This window comes from Balaenoptera physalus, assembly GCF_965194825.1.
Source record: "Balaenoptera physalus genome assembly, chromosome: 14".
Classification (NCBI taxonomy): domain Eukaryota; kingdom Metazoa; phylum Chordata; class Mammalia; order Artiodactyla; family Balaenopteridae; genus Balaenoptera; species Balaenoptera physalus.
In genome coordinates this window covers 40,057,022-40,075,064 of record NC_138893.1, presented here as the reverse complement: position 1 = coordinate 40,075,064, position 18,043 = coordinate 40,057,022, and the positions used below count along the sequence as shown (strand labels likewise).

The 18,043-nt window shown below is 41.5% G+C and overlaps 1 protein-coding gene across 9 annotated transcripts in view; it reads left to right on the top strand.

Moving 5' to 3' along the window:
* The window catches only part of VTI1A (vesicle transport through interaction with t-SNAREs 1A), a 419,912-nt gene that overhangs the window by 284,167 nt on the left and 117,702 nt on the right, over window positions 1–18,043 (top strand). Inside the window, exon 9 of one of the 9 annotated variants that reach the window (XM_082423349.1) lies at window positions 14,257–16,141. The exons of the other annotated variants lie outside the window; for them this stretch is intronic. The gene's annotated coding sequence lies outside the window, so the exon portion shown is untranslated. Of the gene's footprint in view, window positions 1–14,256; window positions 16,142–18,043 lie in introns of those variants that run through there. 9 annotated transcript variants of the gene reach the window in all.

The window sequence follows — 18,043 nt, the reverse complement described above, 5'->3', positions numbered from 1 at the left end:
TTGGTTGAAATTCACCTGTAATGTTCACCAAGGGCAGTCTAGAAAGGGAGAATACCCAGCAGTGTATCCTGCACCTTAAGAGGAAGGGTCAGTGGAAGGCGAGAGAAGCAAGCCCATGGCTTTGTGGTCTGCTAAGACGCGTGTGACCTTCAAATCATTGTTTTAAATACCAGTGGGTCAACCACTGCCTTCTGTCCAACCTGCTGCCTACTTGGGGTCATCTCCTAGAGTCTGATTCACTGCACCACCCAATAAAGCCTGATTGGTTGTACATAAACATTTCTAGTACAGATGCTCTTGGCCACAAGATTTTTGCTTTAAGAACAATTAACCCAAGTCCCTCCTGTTGGAACACATGGCCTCAAGTATTTGTAGATGTTCTGCCCAAGATACACCTAGGCTGAATTCTGGAAACTATTTCTTTTATCTCTTTCATTTCATTAATTGCATTTAATAACATGATTGGGATTGTTAGGGCAAAGCCCTTTGCAATTTTATTAGCATTAGGCAATTTTATATGTGGCAGTGAAATGTGCACCTTGAGAGAATATTGAGCACATTTTAAGAAGTGAAGAGAGATATTGATATATAGTGAGAGAGGCAGAGAAACACATGTTAATTATCCCTATGAATCCTATGTCTTCGTAGAATCAGAAACCATACCATTCCTTGGATTTAGAGAGCATTCTCTTCCAAATGACTCAAGAGGCAGTGGAGGTGTTGTCTTATCTTCATATGATCCTGAGAGATAGGGAGGAACAATTGTAAAACAAACTATTCAGACCCTGTTAGGCATCATGGGGTAGCGTTAAGATATCATTTAAAGTATTAGTTCATTTCTTCTAAAATTTATGGTCTTACTAGAGGCAATTATAGTCACCTTTGTCAATAGGATCAATAAAAGAACTAAAATTGTCCATCTCTCCATTAAAACAAACAACTGGAATAAGAGTCTGGGGCCCTAGAGATAGTCTAGACCACTAGACCCAACTCCTAGAGATTATGCATTTTAGAATGGTGCAAAAAGAAAAGCCTCAGCAAAGGATGAATTTAATACCGTGTACCTGCAAAGACAGGGAGTTGATCTCTACCCTCATTGGTTAGACAGTCACTTTGAGGTATCTCAGTGCTTGCAGGTGGCAGCCGTGCTTCCTTTGCTCAACAGTGAGTTTTCTTTTTTTTAAATTTATTTTATTTTATTTATTTATTTTTAATTTTTAAATAGATCTTTATGGGAGTATAATTGCTTCACAATACTGTGTTAGTTTCTGTTGCACAACAAAGCGAATCAGCCATATGCATACACATGTCCCCATATCCCCTCCCTCTTGAGCCTCCCATCCTCCCTATCCCACCCCTCTAGGTCATTGCAAAGCACTGAGCCGATCTCCCTGTGCTATGCTGCTGCTTCCCACCAGCCAACTATTTTACATTCAGTAGTGTATATATGTTGATGCTACTCTTACTTCACCCCAGCTTCGCCCTCCCACCCCATGTCGTCAAGTCCATTTTCTATGTCTACGTCTTTATTCCTGCCCTGCAACTAGGTTCATCAGTACCTTTTTTTTTTTTTTTTGTAGATTCCGTATATATGCGTTAGCATACGGTATTTGCTTTTCTCTTTCTGACTTACTTCACTCTGTATGACAGACTCTAGGTCCATCCACCTCACTACAAATAACTCGATTTCATTTCCTTTTATGGCTGTGTAATATTCCATTGTATATATGTACCACATCTTCTTTATCCATTCATCTGTCAGTGGACATTTAGGTTGGTTCCATGTCCTGGATATTGTAAATAGTACTGCAGTGAACATTGTGGTACATGTCTCTTTTTGAATTATGGTTTCCTCATGGTATATTATATGCCCAGTAGTGGGATTGCTGGGTCATATGGTAGTTCTACTTTTAGTTTCTTAAGGAACCTCCATACTGTTTTCCATAGTGGTTGTATCAATTTACATTCCCACCAACAGTGCAGGAGGGCTCCCTTTTCACCACACCCTTTCCAGCATTTACTGTTTCTAGATTTTTTGATGATGGCCATTCTGACTGGTGTGAGGTGATACCTCACTGTAGTTTTGATTTGCATTTCTCTAATGATTAGTGATGTTGAGCATCTTTTCATGTGTTTGTTGGCAATCAGTATATCTTCTTTGGAGAAATGTCTATTTAGGGCTTCCACCCATTTTTTAACTGGATTGTTTGTTTTTTCAATATTGAGCTCCATGAGCTGTTTGTATATTTTGGAGATTAATCCTCTGTCTGTTGTTTCATTTGCAAATATTTCCTCCCTTTCTGAGGGTTGTCTTTTTGTCTTGTTTATGGTTTCCTTTGCTGTGCAAAAGCTTTTAAGTCCCATTTGTTTATATTTGTTTTTATTTCTGTTACTCTAGGAGGTGGGTCAAAAAAGATCTTGCTATGGTTTATGTCAAAGTGTCTTTTTCCTATGTTTTCCTCTAAGAGTTTTATAGTGTCTGGTCTTACATTTAAATCTTTAATCCATTTGGAGTTTGTTTTTGTGTATGGTGTTAGGTAGTGTTCTAATTTCATTCTTGTACATGTAGCTGTCCAGTTTTCCCAGCACCACTTATTGAAGAGGCTGTCTTTTCTCCATTGTATGTTCTTGCCTCCTTTATCGTAAATTAGGTGCCCATGTGTGCGTGGGTTTATCTCTGGGCATTCTATCTTCTACCATTGATCTATATTTCTGTTTTTGTGCCAGTACCATACTGTCTTGATTACTGTAGTTTTGTGGTATAGTTTGAAGTCAGAGAGCCTGATTCTTCCAACTCCGTTTTTCTTTCTCAAGATTGCTTTGGCTATTCGGGGTCTTTTGTGTTTCCATACAAATTGTGAAATTTTTTGTTCTAAATCTGTGAAGAATGCCATTGGTAGTTTGATAGGGATTGCATTGAATCTGTAGATTGCTTTGGGTAGTATAGTCATTTTCACAATATTGATTCTTCCAATCCAAGAATATGGTATATTTCTCCATCTGTTTATGTCATCTTTGATTTCTTTCATCAGTGTTTTATAGTTTTCTGAGTACAAGTCTTTTGTCTCCTTAGGTAGGTTTATTCCTAGGTATTTTATTCTTTTTTTTTGCAATGGTAAATGGGAGTGTTTCCGTAATTTCTCTTTCAGATGTTTCATCATTAGTGTATAGGAATGCAAGAGATTTCTGTGCGTTAATTTTGTATCCTGCAACCTTACCAAATTCATTGATTAGTTCTAGTAGTTTTCTAGTGGCATCTTTAGGATTTTCTATGTATAGTATCATGTCATTAGCAAACAGTGACAGTTTTACTTATTCTTTTCCAATTTGTATTTCTTTTTCTTCTCTGATTGCTGTGGCTAGGACTTCCAAAACTATGTTGAATAAGAGTGGCGAGAGTACACATCCTTGTCTTGTTCCTGATCTTAGTGGAAATGCTTTCAGTTTTTCAGCATTGAGTATGATGCTTGCTGTGGGTTTGTCATATATGGCCTTTATTATGTTGAGGTAGGTTCCCTCTATGCCCATTTTCTGGAGAGTTTTTATCATAAATGGGTGTTGAATTTTGTCAAAAGCTCTTTCTGCATCTATTGAGATGATCATATGGTTTTTATTCCTTAATTTGTAAATGTGGTGTATCACATTGATTGATTTGCATATATTGAAGAATCCTTGCATCCCTGGGATAAATCCCACTTGATCATGTTGTATGATCCTTTTAATGTGCTGTTGGATTCTGTTTGCTAGTATTTTTTTCAGGATTTTTACATCTATGTTCATCAGTGATATTGGTCTATAATTTTCTTTTTTTGTGATATCTTTTTCTGGTTTTGGTATCAGGGTGATGGTGGCTTTGTAGAATGAATTTGGGAGTGTTTCTCCCTCTGCAATTTTTTGGAAGAGTTTGAGAAGGATGGGTGTTAGCTCTTCTCTAAATGTTTGATAGAATTCACTGTGAAGCCATCTGGTCCTGGACTTTTGTTTGTTGGAAGATATTTAATTACAGTTTCAATTTCATTACTTGTGATAGGTCTGTTTATATTTTCTAATTCTTCCTGGTTCAGTCTTGGAAAATTGTACCTTTCCAAGAATTTGTCCATTTCTTTGTGGTTGTCTATTTTATTGGCATGTAGTTCTTTGTAGTAGTCTCTTATAATCCTTTGTATTTCTGCAGTGTCAGTTGTGATTTCTCCTTTTTCATTTCTAATTTTATTGATTTGCGTCCTCTCCCTTTTTTTCTTGATGAGTCTGGCTAAGGGTTTATCAATTTTATTTATCTTCTCAAAGAACCAGCTTTTAGTTTTATTGATCTTTTCTATTGTTTTCTTCGTTTCTATTTCATTTATCTCTGCTCTGATCTTTATGATTTCTTTCCTTCTACTGACTTTGGGTTTTCTTTGTTCTTCTTTCTCTAGTTGTTTTAAGTGTAGGGTTAGATTGTTTACTTGAGATTTTTCTTGTTTCTTGAGGTGAGATTGAATTGCTTTAAACTTCCCTCTTAGAACTGCTTTTGCTGCCTCCTGTAGGTTTTTTTGCTGCCTCCTGTAGGGTCGTCGTGTTTTCGTTGTCATTTGTTTCTATGTATTTTTTTATTTCTTCTTTGATTTCTTCAGTGATCTCTTGGTTATTTAGTAGCGCACTGTTTAGCCTCCATGTATTTGTGTTTATTACAGTTTTTTTCCTGTAATTGATTTCCAATCTCATAGCATTGTGGTCAGAAAAGATGCTTGATACAATTTCAATTTTCTTAAATTTTCCAAGGCTTGATTTGTGACCTAAGATGTGATCTACCCTGGAGAATGTTCTGGATGCACTTGAGAACAAAATGTATTCTGGCACTTTTGGGTGGAATGTTCTATAAATATCAATTAGATCTATCTGGTCTATTGTGTCATTTAAAGCTTGTGCTTCCTTATTTATTTTCTGTTTGGATAATCTGTCTATTGTTGTAAGTGGGGTGTTAAAGTCCCCTACTATTATTGTGTTACTGTCGATTTCTTCTTTCGTGGTTGCTAGCATTTGCCTTATGTATTGGGGTGCTCCTACTATGTTCGGTGCATAAACATTTATAATTGTTATATCTTCTTCTTGGATTGATCCTTTGATCATTATGTAGTGTCCCTCCTTATCTCTTATAACAGTCTTTATTTTAAAGTCTATTTTATCTGATACAAGTATTGCTACTCTAGGTTTCTTTTGATTTCCATTTGCATGGAATATCTTTTTCTGTCCCTTCACTTTCAGTCTGTATGTGTCCCTAGGTCTGAAGTGGGTCTCTTGTTTTTGTATCCATTCAGCCAGTCTGTGTCTTTTGGTTGGGGCATTTAATCCATTTACATTCAAGGTTATTATCGATATGTATGTTCCTGTTACCATTTTCTTCATTGTTTTGGGTTTGTTTTTGTGGGTCTTTTTCTTCTCTTGTATTTCCTGCTTAGAGAAGTTTCTTTAGCATTTGTTTTAAAGCTGGTTGGGTGGTGCTGAATTCTCTTAGCTTTTTCTTGTCTGAAAAGCTTTTGACTTCTCCATCAAATCTGAATGAGATCCTTGCTGGGTAGAGTAATCTTGGTTGTAGGTTTTTCTCTTTCATCACTTTAAGTATATCCTGCCACTCCCTTCTGGCCTGCAGAGTTTCTGCTGAAAAATCAGCTGATGACCTTATGGGGATTCCTTTGTATGTTACTTTTTGTTTTTCCCTTGCTGCTTTTAATATTTTTTTCTTGGAATTTAATTTTTGTTAATTTGATTAATATGTGCCTTGATGTGTTTTTCGTAGGGTTTATCCTGTATGGGACGCTCTGTGCTTCCTGGACTTGGGTAACTATTTCCTTTCCCATGTTAGGGAAGTTTTCAACTATAATATCTTCAAATATTTTCTCAGTCCCTTTCTTTTTCTCTTCTTCTTCTGGGACCCCTATAATTCGAATGTTGGTGTGTTTAATGTTGTCCCAGAGGTCTCTGAAATTGTCTTCAATTCTTTTCATTCTTTTTTCTTTATTCTGCTCCTCAGCAGTTATTTCCACCATTTTGTCTTCCAGCTCACTTATTCGTTCTTCTGCCTCAGTTATTCTGTTATTGATTCCTTCTAGTGTATTTTTCATTTCAGTTATTGTGTTGTTCATTTCTGTTTGTTTGTTCTTTAGTTCTTCTAGATCTTTGTTAAACATTTCATGTATTTTCTCAATCTGTGCCACCATTCTATTTCCGAGATTCTGGATCCTCTTTACTATCATTACTCTGAATTCTTTTTCAAGTAGATTGCCTATTTCCTCTTCATTTATTTGGTCTTGTAGGTTTTTACCTTGTTCCTTCATCTTGACACTTGACATGTTTTTTTTGCCATCTCCCCTTTTTTTTTTTAATTGGTAAGGTTGTGTTCCTGTCTTACTGGTTGTTTGGCCTGAGGCTTCCAACACTGGAGTTTGTAGGCTGTTGGGTAGAGCTGGGTCTTGGTGCTGAGATGAGGAACTCTGTGAGACCTCACTCCAATGAATATTCCCTGGGGTCTGAGGTTCTCTGTTAGTCCAGTGGTTCGGATTTGGAGCTCCCACTGCAGGAGCTTTGGCCTGCCCCCGGGCTTGTGAACTAAGATCCCACAAGCCACCTGAGGAGGAAAAAAAAAAAAAAAAAAAAAAAAGCAATAACAAAGTAAAAAATAAAATTAGACTAGGAAACTAACAGATATTTTAGGAAGAATATAAAAATAAAAATATAGATGAATCAACAACTGAAAGGTACATCAGTACCACAGTAGTAAAAAAGAGGAGGAAGGAAAAGAAAAAAGAAAAACAAGGGGAGGGGAAGGCCTTGGCTGTGGAGGGCGGGACCTAAGCAAGGGCGAGGTTTGGGCGGTGGCCTGGACCAATGCTCAGGACTCACAGGGCTGGAAAAGGCCCTGGGGGCTGTCGGGGGTGGGGCTTAGGTTCAAGGAACAGAAGGCTCCCACGCATGCCCCCCTCCCCTGGTCTCAGAGGTCAGGGGACCTCACCTGGGAGCTCAGCAGGCTCCACGTGCCCGAGTGGGCGGGGCAGTCGCCCTCTGCTCCTCTCCCACTCCTCTGGTCTGGGAGGGCCCCTCCTGCCTGCCTCTCCTTATCTCCCTGGCCTCCCTCCTATGCCCCCAGGACCCACGTGGCTTGGATGGGGCTTTGGAGGGGGGGTACGAGCCTGCTAGCTCAGCAGGCTCCCTGTGCCCGAGTGGGCCAGGCGATTGCCCTCCGCTCTTCTCCCGCTCTTCCTGGAGAGTCCCTCGCACCTACTTCTCCTTATGTCCCCAGCCTCAGAGGCGCAAATCCTGTCTGGCCTCCACTTCTCCTCCCCCCTCAGTCCCCCTACATCCTACCAGTTCACTTTGAGGTTCTTCCTGTTTCCTTGGGCATCAGAGTTCCCCCACCAGCGGCCGTCAGGCGCCCTAGTTGTGAGGAGATGCTAACTCCATGTCTTCCCACACCACCATCTTCACGATGAGTTTTCATGATGGTAGAGTAGGCAGCGGTCAGACAGCATTCTCTAACAGCTACTACTTACCTGGTCTTATCCAGTCAGGTGCCAGGTACATCTCCTTAACTACAACTAAAGAGTTCTTTTAACTCAGAATTCAGAGAAAAGGCAGGTCTCTCTTCCCAGGTTGAGAAGGACCAAAGTTGTAGTGTAGGCATGACTATGCATAGGTCACATAAAGAACTATAAACTGGAAACCGGTATAGAGAAACCGTAATATGCAGTCATGAGGAGCTTCCAGGTGTCAATTACCAATTCCTCCCTGCCTGAGCCGTGGTGAAACCCATGGTCAGGAGCTCCCAGGGCCAAGCCCAGTCTGGCTCCAACCAGAGCCTCCTCTTTCATTGTCACAGTGATTCCATTTTGTCCTCTGATCATCCCCTGTGTCCCTTCCTGGTCTGTGCTATTTGAATTACACTGTCAGCTACTCTACGACAGCGTTAATATCCTAATTACAGAGGAGTCTCCTTTTCACCAGCCACAATATCCGAAAGAATAATGCACAGATGTCATCCACTGTATTTCTGTTGCTCTAGCACTTTCTGACCTTTGTGCTTATTTGAGAAATCTTTGAAAATGCTGAAGGTATCATTCTCCCTCGGTGGAAATATTCTTTGGGAAAATTCCCACTAAAACTATATTTCCTCCCCTGCTATGGCAACCAGAGTTTATAAGGCCTGCTCTCTTTAGGTGAAGAACAACTTTCAGACTAAATGTCTCCCTCACATAGTAAACCATGGATTGTTTTCTGTGCCAAAGTATCTAACTCCAGTATCAGTCTATTGGCGAGAAAGAACTATGGTGCTGGGTCGATGTCTGCTGTTTACCTCCTTAAATTTCATGTCATGGGGGCTGTGGTGGTTTGGCTTCAGGTATAACACAGGCTTAGTCGTGGTCCTTCATTTCACTTATATGGACTTTCTCCTCCCCACCCACCCCTTTTTTTTTTTTTTTTTTTTGGTATGATAGAGGTCTATAGTTTGTGAACTCTGAAACCATATTTTACAAATCAATAAGTAAGACATGTGACCTGATTTGTACATGTATTTTACAGAAAGTTTCTAAAAATTAAAATTAAATCAGATTTAGTTATACATTGGGGAAAATAATCACCTTTTAAAAAGATAAGATTACATAATATAGACACTGCCCCTAAGAGGATGGCAATATATGGAGAGTTTACCTATAACATATACAGAGTGATATGTATTATCAGCTGTTAGACTTACAACTTATTTTTGCAAAAAAGAATTCCTTCTCCAGGTTTGTGTCCATGAGAGAAGTAACCAAGAAGCTTCACTTTTTTAAATATAAAGATAATACAACCCTTAACCCCATAACCAGAAAGAACTAACATCTCCAAGCCACTTTTCTCCACTTTGGAAGGAGAATGAGTTAGCTTTTTTTTTTTTCTCTCAGAGTTACTATTCTCAAAATGGTAGGCAGTGTGCAAATCCTAGAGTTTATTCTGCTTAAACTGTGAGCATTTTCCCTCCAGATTAACTGTGTGCTATTGAAACCAAACCTGTAATTACTGTTATCTAATAGTTTTATAACATGCCATGCACTATTTGCAAGGAATTTTTTCTATCATTTTTTCATTGCTCATTCAGAAATACAATTCAGTGATGAAAATGAGCTCTTTTCCCCTTGGTATGGGAAAAGAGACTGTGCAAGGGCAAAAATAGACTTTTTCCCCCTGATGTGTGTTCTGCCTACCCAGAGTTGAAGTAGCCAGGAACAGAGTATGATCATTCTCTGTGAATTTATTATATGAAAAGAATTTGATTTTTTTTTAATGGGTAGGAAAGCCTCAATTTCAGCTTATGTCCAGGACCTCATGGGGATTGAAAAGTGGGAGAAAACCCTTTAGGTCAGAGTGACTCAAACCATCAGAGAATTTTCATCTGTCCTTTCCAGGGTCAAGTCTAAATCTGTAACAGGAAGAATTCTGCACACAGCACAGGTAGGAAGCTAGGAGCCAGGGAGAGAAGGGAGCACATATCTTCCTGCAATTTGATATAGCCCCTGTTGTGCAAGCTGGAACACCAGAGAGAATAGGGTTGTTATTCTGTTTGGGCCATCGTGCTTCTGTGTAGATAAAGAAAACTTTGAGGAAAAGCTGAGCCAAAAGCAAGAAGGTAGACATTCCATAGGAGGAAACAACCAAGGGGGAAAGGACTGTTTACTTCTCAGGAAGTTATGAAATCTCGTATGTAAAACACAGTCATATTTTTGTTATTACTTGATTTAACACTCCAGGAAGTTAGCCCAAGCCAGCTGTGACTCTCAGACTGACCCACTCATTAAAATCCCCCTCCTCCCCCTTTGGATTCAGACCCCCTTTCACCATTACTGGTTGTCGCCTGGCCTGTTGTCCCTAACTCGATTCCATGTAATTCAGGAATGTGCCTGTGCAGTGCTCCCAAGAAGTTTCTTTTTAATAACATATTCCTACAAAAGTAAAAGTTCACTATAGAAATTTTGGAAAATTCTAAAAAGTACAAATTAAAAATACATGGCACGATAATTCTATCACCTGTACATTGTGCCACTGGTAACACATTAGTGATATAAAACTTACTTTTTCAGCATTCACACTAATCCTGAAGATACCAGGTGTGGAGGTGTCCAGACCCTGCCCTTGAGGGCAAAGGTCATATCTTGTCTGTTTCAGGGCCCTGCTAGTTGGCCCAGCTCCCAGCGTGCAGGAGCCACACTGTGTGTGCGGCATCCGCATGCCTGAGTTTTCAGAGGAAGATTCTAGAATGGGTCCAGGAAAGAAACATGTTGGTACTTTTTCTCAGATAACAACTATCCAATATATTTCTCAATTATGACCTTTTTCTGGAATTGTCTAGAAATGTCAAAAATGTGGGCCTGAGGGTTGAAGAGAATGTAAGACTTTTCGAGGACTCTGCTCAGAAGATAAGTTTACTCAAAATTCTGTGGCATTTCTTTGGCACGTAGGGCAGGAAGATACCGGCTTGGGACAGTGGGCTCCCAGTGGGTGAGCTGAGCCCTGGGCTGCTTGAGAAGGGACGGGGGCGGGGGTGGATCTACTGAGGCTGGGGCCTCACCACCTACCTGCAGTATCTGATTCAATGTGGGTGAGGTTTGAAGAGGGGGAGGGGAGGGGCCGGGCTGGTTGGTATCCAGGCCGCCTAAGCCACCAGGGCCTGTACATGGACCATATGTCCCTGCATGGAGCAGCGCCCGTAAACAGATTACAGAACTGCCATTCGTTAATCCCCAAACAGTTTTCTGTCATTTAATTAGAAAATTCATCTTATTTTGCCTCCAGGCCTTGTAGCCTTATTGCATTTGCACATATTTCAAAATGTTTCAAGTACTGACCAGATAACATTAATGAATATATTAGATAGACAAACGCTTTTAAACAAAAAATAATAAACATACTTGTGTGTGTATATAGGAAAAAAAAAGTTAATTCCGTCTGGAGCCAAACAGGTAATTTTCCCTTCAGCGTTTTTTCAGTCAGCTAAGACAGGTTGGCCTAAGAGTGCAGTCAGCCTGTCTGCAGACTCCGGCTCGACTTGCATACCAGGGTCAGAGTTTTTTCAGAAACAGACAGCGAGATGATCTGATTGGCTCAGGTCCAGAGCATGGTCACAAGGGCTTCTTTGATGAAGGGGTCCTTGGTAAGTCCTGTACCAAAAGCAGCCTGCCACCCTCTTTTCAAAGATATCCATTTAGAGTAATTCCCAGAAAGGGAAAAAAACAGTGAGAAAAAGAGAGAGGGAAGGGGAGCAGAGAAAGAGAGAGAGAGAGAGAGAGAGAGAGAGGGAGGGAGAGAGAGGAATTACCGCAAGAATAATTATGCTCCCTGGCATAGAGAAAGGGGGAAAAGTTATTACAAGTAAACTGCTGGATGTTGAAGTGGCTGGTTGGCAATTCTGCAAGAACATAAGGAATGTGCAATTAAATTCATTAAAACATCATCATTATGCTTATCAGTCTTTTTCCAAAAGGGGTGCGGGGTGGAGCAGTATGTTAAGGCATGACTGCTTTTGCAGATAAAGATCCAGGACTACCCAGCTGCTTCTCTCAGCAAACAAAATCAGCTCTTCCGTTCCACGAGGCACTTACGGTTATACACATGCTGCAGTGGTGCGTGCGCTCCGGGAAAGACATCTGGGAGACTGGCTCCTCTCAGCCGGCAAGCTTCCTTGTGATAGGATCTCCATCAGACAAGCAAGTCTTGATTAAGCACCTGCTGTATGCCCAACACTGGTGTTCAAAGAAATTCAGAAATATTATACATGAAGTGAGCCCTGCCCTCCAAGCACCATTAACTTAGTTGGGGAGGTGAGACCTAGGTCATTCATTCACCATGCAAAAAAGATGTATTGAGAGGCAGCCCTGTGTGTGCACTCTGCTGGGTGCAGTGGGTACCAGGATGACCAAGGAGGACACGGCCCCCGCCCTCACCATCCAGCAGAGAGTCAGTCCTTCAGGCCCAAGTTCAGTGACGCAGAATTGCTCCGTGACCAGTGCTGGGATGGGAAGGTCAAGGTTCAGTGGGAGCGCAGGTAGGAGTAACTATTCCACATACAACTTTCTCATTGTCCTCATTCAGTTTTAAGCTCCTTGAGGAGATCTTTTGTCTCTCTTTTACTGTCACTTTTTCTCTTTCTTTGCTGCTATTATTTTTTAATGGCATTTTTTTAAAATAAATTTATTTATTTTTATTTATTTTATTTTTGGCTGCGTTGGGTCTTGCTGCATGCAGGCTTTCTCTAGTTGCGGCAAGCAGGGGCTACTCTTCGTTGCAGTGCGCGGGCTTCTCACTGCGGTGGCTTCTCTTGTTGCGGAGCACGGGCTCTAGGCGCGCGGGCATCAGTAGTGGTGGCATGTGGGCTCAGTAGTTGTGGCTCGCAGCCTCTAGAGTGCAGGTTCAGTAGTTGTGGCACAAGGGCTTAGTTGCTCTTCAGCATGTGGGATCTTCCCGGACCAGGTCTCAAACCCGTGTCCCCTGCATTGGCAGGCAGAATCTTAACCACTATGCCACCAGGGAAGCCCCTTTAATGGCATTTTTAATATGAAAATGGTTTATGATGAAGATTAATCACATGCAGAAAAATATAAAAAGAAAATTTTAAATTATCTATAAGCTGAATACCCAGAGAGACCCACTCTGACATTTAGATGTATTCTCTTCCAATTTTTTGTTTTTCTTTTTGTTTTTTATAAAATCGTATAAATAGAATTATTTTTTCACTTGACATAATGTGAGCATTTTCCATATCATTAAATATGCTTCAAACCATTGTTTAGAATATCTGCACAGTTTAATCTTTTACTGCTGGACATTTTGTTTGTTTATAGTTTTTCACCATTATACATAATATTGCCCTGAGCATCTTTGTATGTAAGAATTGTCACTTATTTCATATCCCCACAGTTATTTTCAAATAGTGTTTATGCAATAACCACCTGTAAAATAAAGGAAAGATACATAAAACAGAGTATAACCGTGGGACCCAAACTGGAGCTGAAGAAATCTGGAAAACAGTTTATTCACTGGGGATTAGCACAAACAGGAAGGGTCATAGAGAAGGTGGGACTTGAACTGGGGTGGTCTCATTTTTAAAGTCTTATAATACTGTGGATTGTCTCCAAATCCCCACGTTGTACTTTCTTCTGAGCATCTGTAAGGAGCTCCCCTTTTCCTCCACCAGCTCAGTCCTGGGAGACCCCATCACCATGTCTCCGCTACATCCCTAGTTCGGTAATCCACAAACATTTCTCTGCTTCAGAATCACCTGGGGTGTGGGTTATAAAGACCGATTGCTGGACCCCATCCCAGACCTGCTAAATCAAAACCTGTGGAGTGGGGTCCGGGAATCTGCATTTTTTAAATGCACACCAAGGTAATTCTAGTGCAAAGGGGTCAGTGACCCAACGATGCAGGAGGAAGTGCTGGCTGCAGCTGTGATGCTGGTCACACAGTGGTCAAGAGGAAGGGCTCCTGGCAGAGGGGTGTGGGCTCAGCCCCTGGCCCTGCCATTCACCACCTTTGCTTCCCAAGCCTGTCTCCTCATCTGTATAAGAAAGATCATAGTAGGAAATCCCTCCAAGAGTAGTTGTGAGGATTAAATGAAGTGCTTAAGACCCCAACCCAGAACCAGTTTCCAATGAACATTTTTGGTAGCATTATTTTTCATATGTATCGTTTCTCTTTAAAACCTGAGCAGCATGTAGGCCTCCTGGCTTAGCCTTAGTCTTGGCCGGAGCTGAGCTCACCAATGAGACCATGTCTGTATTAATAAGAGTGGCCTCAGAGATCAGTGACCCTCCTGTGCAAGGCTCCCGCAGAAGCGCTGGTGCCTGCTCTACTTCCCTCAGCCTCCTGTCTACAGCAGGGGAGCTGGGGCATCTGATTGGTAGAAATGCATCCCTGGTTGGGAGCCAAGTTAAGCTAAGGTGGGAGGGAAAGATAAGCCTAAGGAAATGCTGATGCGAAGAGGTGTGACTGGAGAAATACCAGTACCCCTCAGAACTGGGGGGAGCCAGCTTGATCTTTAATCCCTGGTTTGATCAAGGTAGTGTAAAAATGGACCCCAACAGTCTTTAGATGGAAAACTAGGTTTTAGGTTTCACATATTAGCTGTAGTTAAAGCCAAATGTTCATTCCACGCAAATTGTGTGGGTGGATCACTTTCCTCCCACTGTTGAAGTATCGTGTTTTTAGCTGCTAATAAACTTAATAAAATCCATTTCTTATTTCCCCTAGTGTATTAAGTCCGTTCACATGCACTGCTGAACCAACGCTTAGTGACACTGTGTTAGAAAGTATTTTTGTTGGAAACAGACAACGGACACAGTTCAACTGCAAAACACTTCTCAAAAAGGCTTCTTTTCTCCAGTCTCAAGCTTGCAAAGAGTCATTTGAATTCAGGGAATCCTCCCAGTCAACCATAACACCTACACAAAGTATGAAGGAATTTTGTTTCACTGGTTCAAGAAGCAGATTCAAAGGAACTGCATGCTTTTCTACACCCACGGAAGCCCCCACCTGTTCATTTCCCACCCCCAGACTCTCATTGCCACTAAGGGCCCCGTGTCTCCTCGCTGTCCCAACACGCCAAGGCTGCCCAGACCAGAAGAGTTAGGGTGCATTTCCAGGGTCTAGCCAACCGCAGCTCTTCTCAGAGTGCTTGGTGATTGAACGTTGGTGCTGTAATCAAGCAAAACAAAAATGCGCTGCTGAGAAGTGAATTTGGAGAGCAGTGTGGGGAATACTGGAGTCTTCCAAGCCTGGGTTGAAAAGAACCAGAAATAAAGAAGGGGGATTGTGAAGCTATAGACATAGACAAGGAAAATATGCAGGAGTCCACGTGGAGACATGGAATCTAAGGAGGTAGAAATAGACGTTTGACAGTTTCAATCGTTCTGTTCTAAAATTTCAAAACATGGTGTCTAGATCACTACGATGCGTTATGTTTGTGGTGTGTTGATTATTGATATGTATGTGTTGGGGCAGGGACAGAGATGAAATTTTAAGAAAATCCAAAAAGTTGGAAACAATCCAGATGTTTGTCAATCCATGACATCAAGTTCCCATTTGATTTAAGAATGCAAAAATAGGACAGAACGCCCTTCCTTGTCTGTCCTGCTCTGTTTTGGTGACAGGTGAACCCATTTTACCTGTGAGCATTAATTTTTCTGTCTTACTTTTAAGGTTAAAAAAAAGATAAAGCCAACCTGTACTCAGGCTTTTGCATACCAGGACTGTTAAGTCTTGAGGAATTTGCTGCTTTTTTACAAAGTGATTGTGAGACCTTTGCTCTTCTGTAAGGTGAAAACTAGAAAATTACAATGCCATGCCCATGTTTGCTGAAGTGATCAGCCCTCGATTGTGTGGGGCTTATCTCCTGGCATAATCAGCATGGCCCTCTTAAATAGAGCTGTCTTAACAACCCAGATCTACCGGTAAGATTTGTTTTAATTTCGGTCTAACAGCTTTAGGATTACCCCTCAAGACTATATCGTCAGGCTTTTGTACAAACAAGGAGCTTACACAAAACTCCCATTATAGTGGTGGCTTGAGGGCAAGGGAAAGCCTTGTTTGGTTGATTGAGTTATGATTGTATAGGGAACAAATAAAGGCTTTCTTTCCTTAAACATAACGGTTATGTCTTACTCTCACTAATAATGCCACATATTCTTTGGAAAAATATTTACACAGCCTGACATTATTCTTAATGTCAATGCAGTGTGTTACCTCTAGGTTGAAATCCAGTTTTAATCCTATAAGCTAGAAAAATAAGTTCAATTCTGCACAATTGAGTTTTGAAACTGTTGATTCTGTTGCTGTATTTATTACCATTGATGGTTGGTCTCTCCCTCCTCCCTCCCCCTTTTTCTCCTCCCACTCCCCCTCTCTCTTCCCCTCCTCCCCCCTCCTCCTCTTCCTTCTTTTCTCTCTCTTTCTTTCACTCCGTATGTATATATGAATTAAATTGATTAGCTGTATATGTGTATATAGCTCTCTACATGTGTGTATCTATACACGTGTAACAATTTCGTTCATGCTGCGAGAAACTATCTTACTTCCTTCTCTGGGAATCTACTCTGTGATCTCAATAAACTCTTTTACGATAAACTGATTTACTGCAGACCTGGAGAGTATTTATGCTTTCTCCAGCCTTCCTCCCCAAAGAAGTTAAATGGCTTTTCTTTGACAGTTGTTACACTAGGTACATTACAGTTTTACTTACCATATTTTATGTAAAGTCTCTTATAAATAAAATGGATTGGAAAGTTTGGGTGCTGGGTAGGTTATGTGATTTCAGCTGAGGGGTAGCCAACCACTGGTAGTATGGACGCTGCGGGGCTCATTTCTGATGGCTTGAAGGGCTGCAGGCACATTCTCTGTAGCTGCACTCACAGGGGCGCGAGAGCCGAGTGTGCCGCGGCCAGTGATCCAGACGCAGCCCTCCAGCTGCAAGGTGTGATGGCGGAGGCCAAAAAAGAACAAAAAAGTGAAATCAGAGGTGAAGTTAGACAAAACTAGGCTGAGAGCTTTTTTTTTCTTTTTTTCTCAGAAATGGAAACCAGATAGTGATCCAGAAACAGGAAGACAGAGAGATTCCTACGAATTGGAATAGGAGCCATAGTGAAGGCTTTTAAAAGTGAATTTGCAATGACTTTGGCCCTGGATCAGGCACTGAGTGCTATTTGTCTTCTCTAAATCCATCTTTAAACATAGTTCTGAGAGTATATTTGGGCAGGAGATTTGAATTGGGATATTATAATTTCAACAGGACTAATTTTAATCAGTTAATTTGGCATTTTGGAAGCACTTGAGGTCATCGTAATTATGCAAAGGATACGCAGTCATTAGTGCTCAATATACCAATTTCTTATTAATATCGACCTGGAATCGAGTTGATGAATATGAGGCCATCATTGCCAGAAAATGAACATTTTCACTTGAAAATGTGGCTTCTTTTCGCTCTCGGCTGCTCCTAGAATTGGTGTGAGCGCTGGGCCTGGACAGCAGGGCCCTTTAGCTTTCAGAACCACGTCTCACACACGTGGAATGGATCAAGACATCTTTTTATCTTATTTATTTATTTATTTATTTTTGGCTGCATTGGGCCTTTGTTGCGGCGAGCGGGGGCTACTCGTTGTGGTGCGTGGGCGTCTCATTGCCTTGGCTTCTCTTTGTTGCAGAGCACGGGCTCTAGGCGCTCGGGCTTCAGTAGTCGTGGCGCACGGGCTTAGTTGCTCCGCGGCATATGGGATCTTCCCGGACCAGGAATCGAACCCGTGTCCCCTGCATTGGTAGGTGGATTCTTAACCACTGCGCCACCAGGGAAGTCCCAAGACATTTAAATACCACTGATCCAGCTTATCACAGCTAAATGATCTGGCGGAAGGCTAGTTTAAAAAATGAAGAGTCACAGCTGGAGGGCGTTTTGCATAGCCTGCGACCCTCGAGCACCTCAAACTCGGACCCGGACAGCACCTGCCACTTGGCACCAGACTCAAAAACCCATTGGTGGTGCCACTTTGGTTAGTAGAGAGTGAATGACTGGGCATGTGACCTCTCAGTAGACTTTAAATGTTCCACTGGCCTTTGTTCCAAGTCTCACGTCCAAGCATAATTTTACACGCCCCACCTGCACCAAGGTGATGAGGTTGAATTGAGTTCTTGCTTCTTTTCCTGCCTGTTTGTACTAAGAGCATGTTGCCCTGCTTTGTAGCTTCAGGAAGTGAATTTAATAGTCTGGTGGCAGGTAGGACGCTGCTTCACTGAGTTATGGAACTTCAGAGCCCTGTGTTTGGGAGTTCCGTGCCTTACATTGATATAAGTTGTCTTTGTTTAGAACCTATTTTATGCTTAAACCTCATCTCAATTTAGCTCTCAGGCGTTGTTTCATGAAAATATGCCACAAGGTCATTGCATTTCTGCCTTTGACCTCCAGCCTCATGCTTTTGTTACGTGCTGCCATATGATGCCAAGAACATGTAATGAACCGGGTGCCAGTCAGACACCTGTGCAGTGGCCTTTA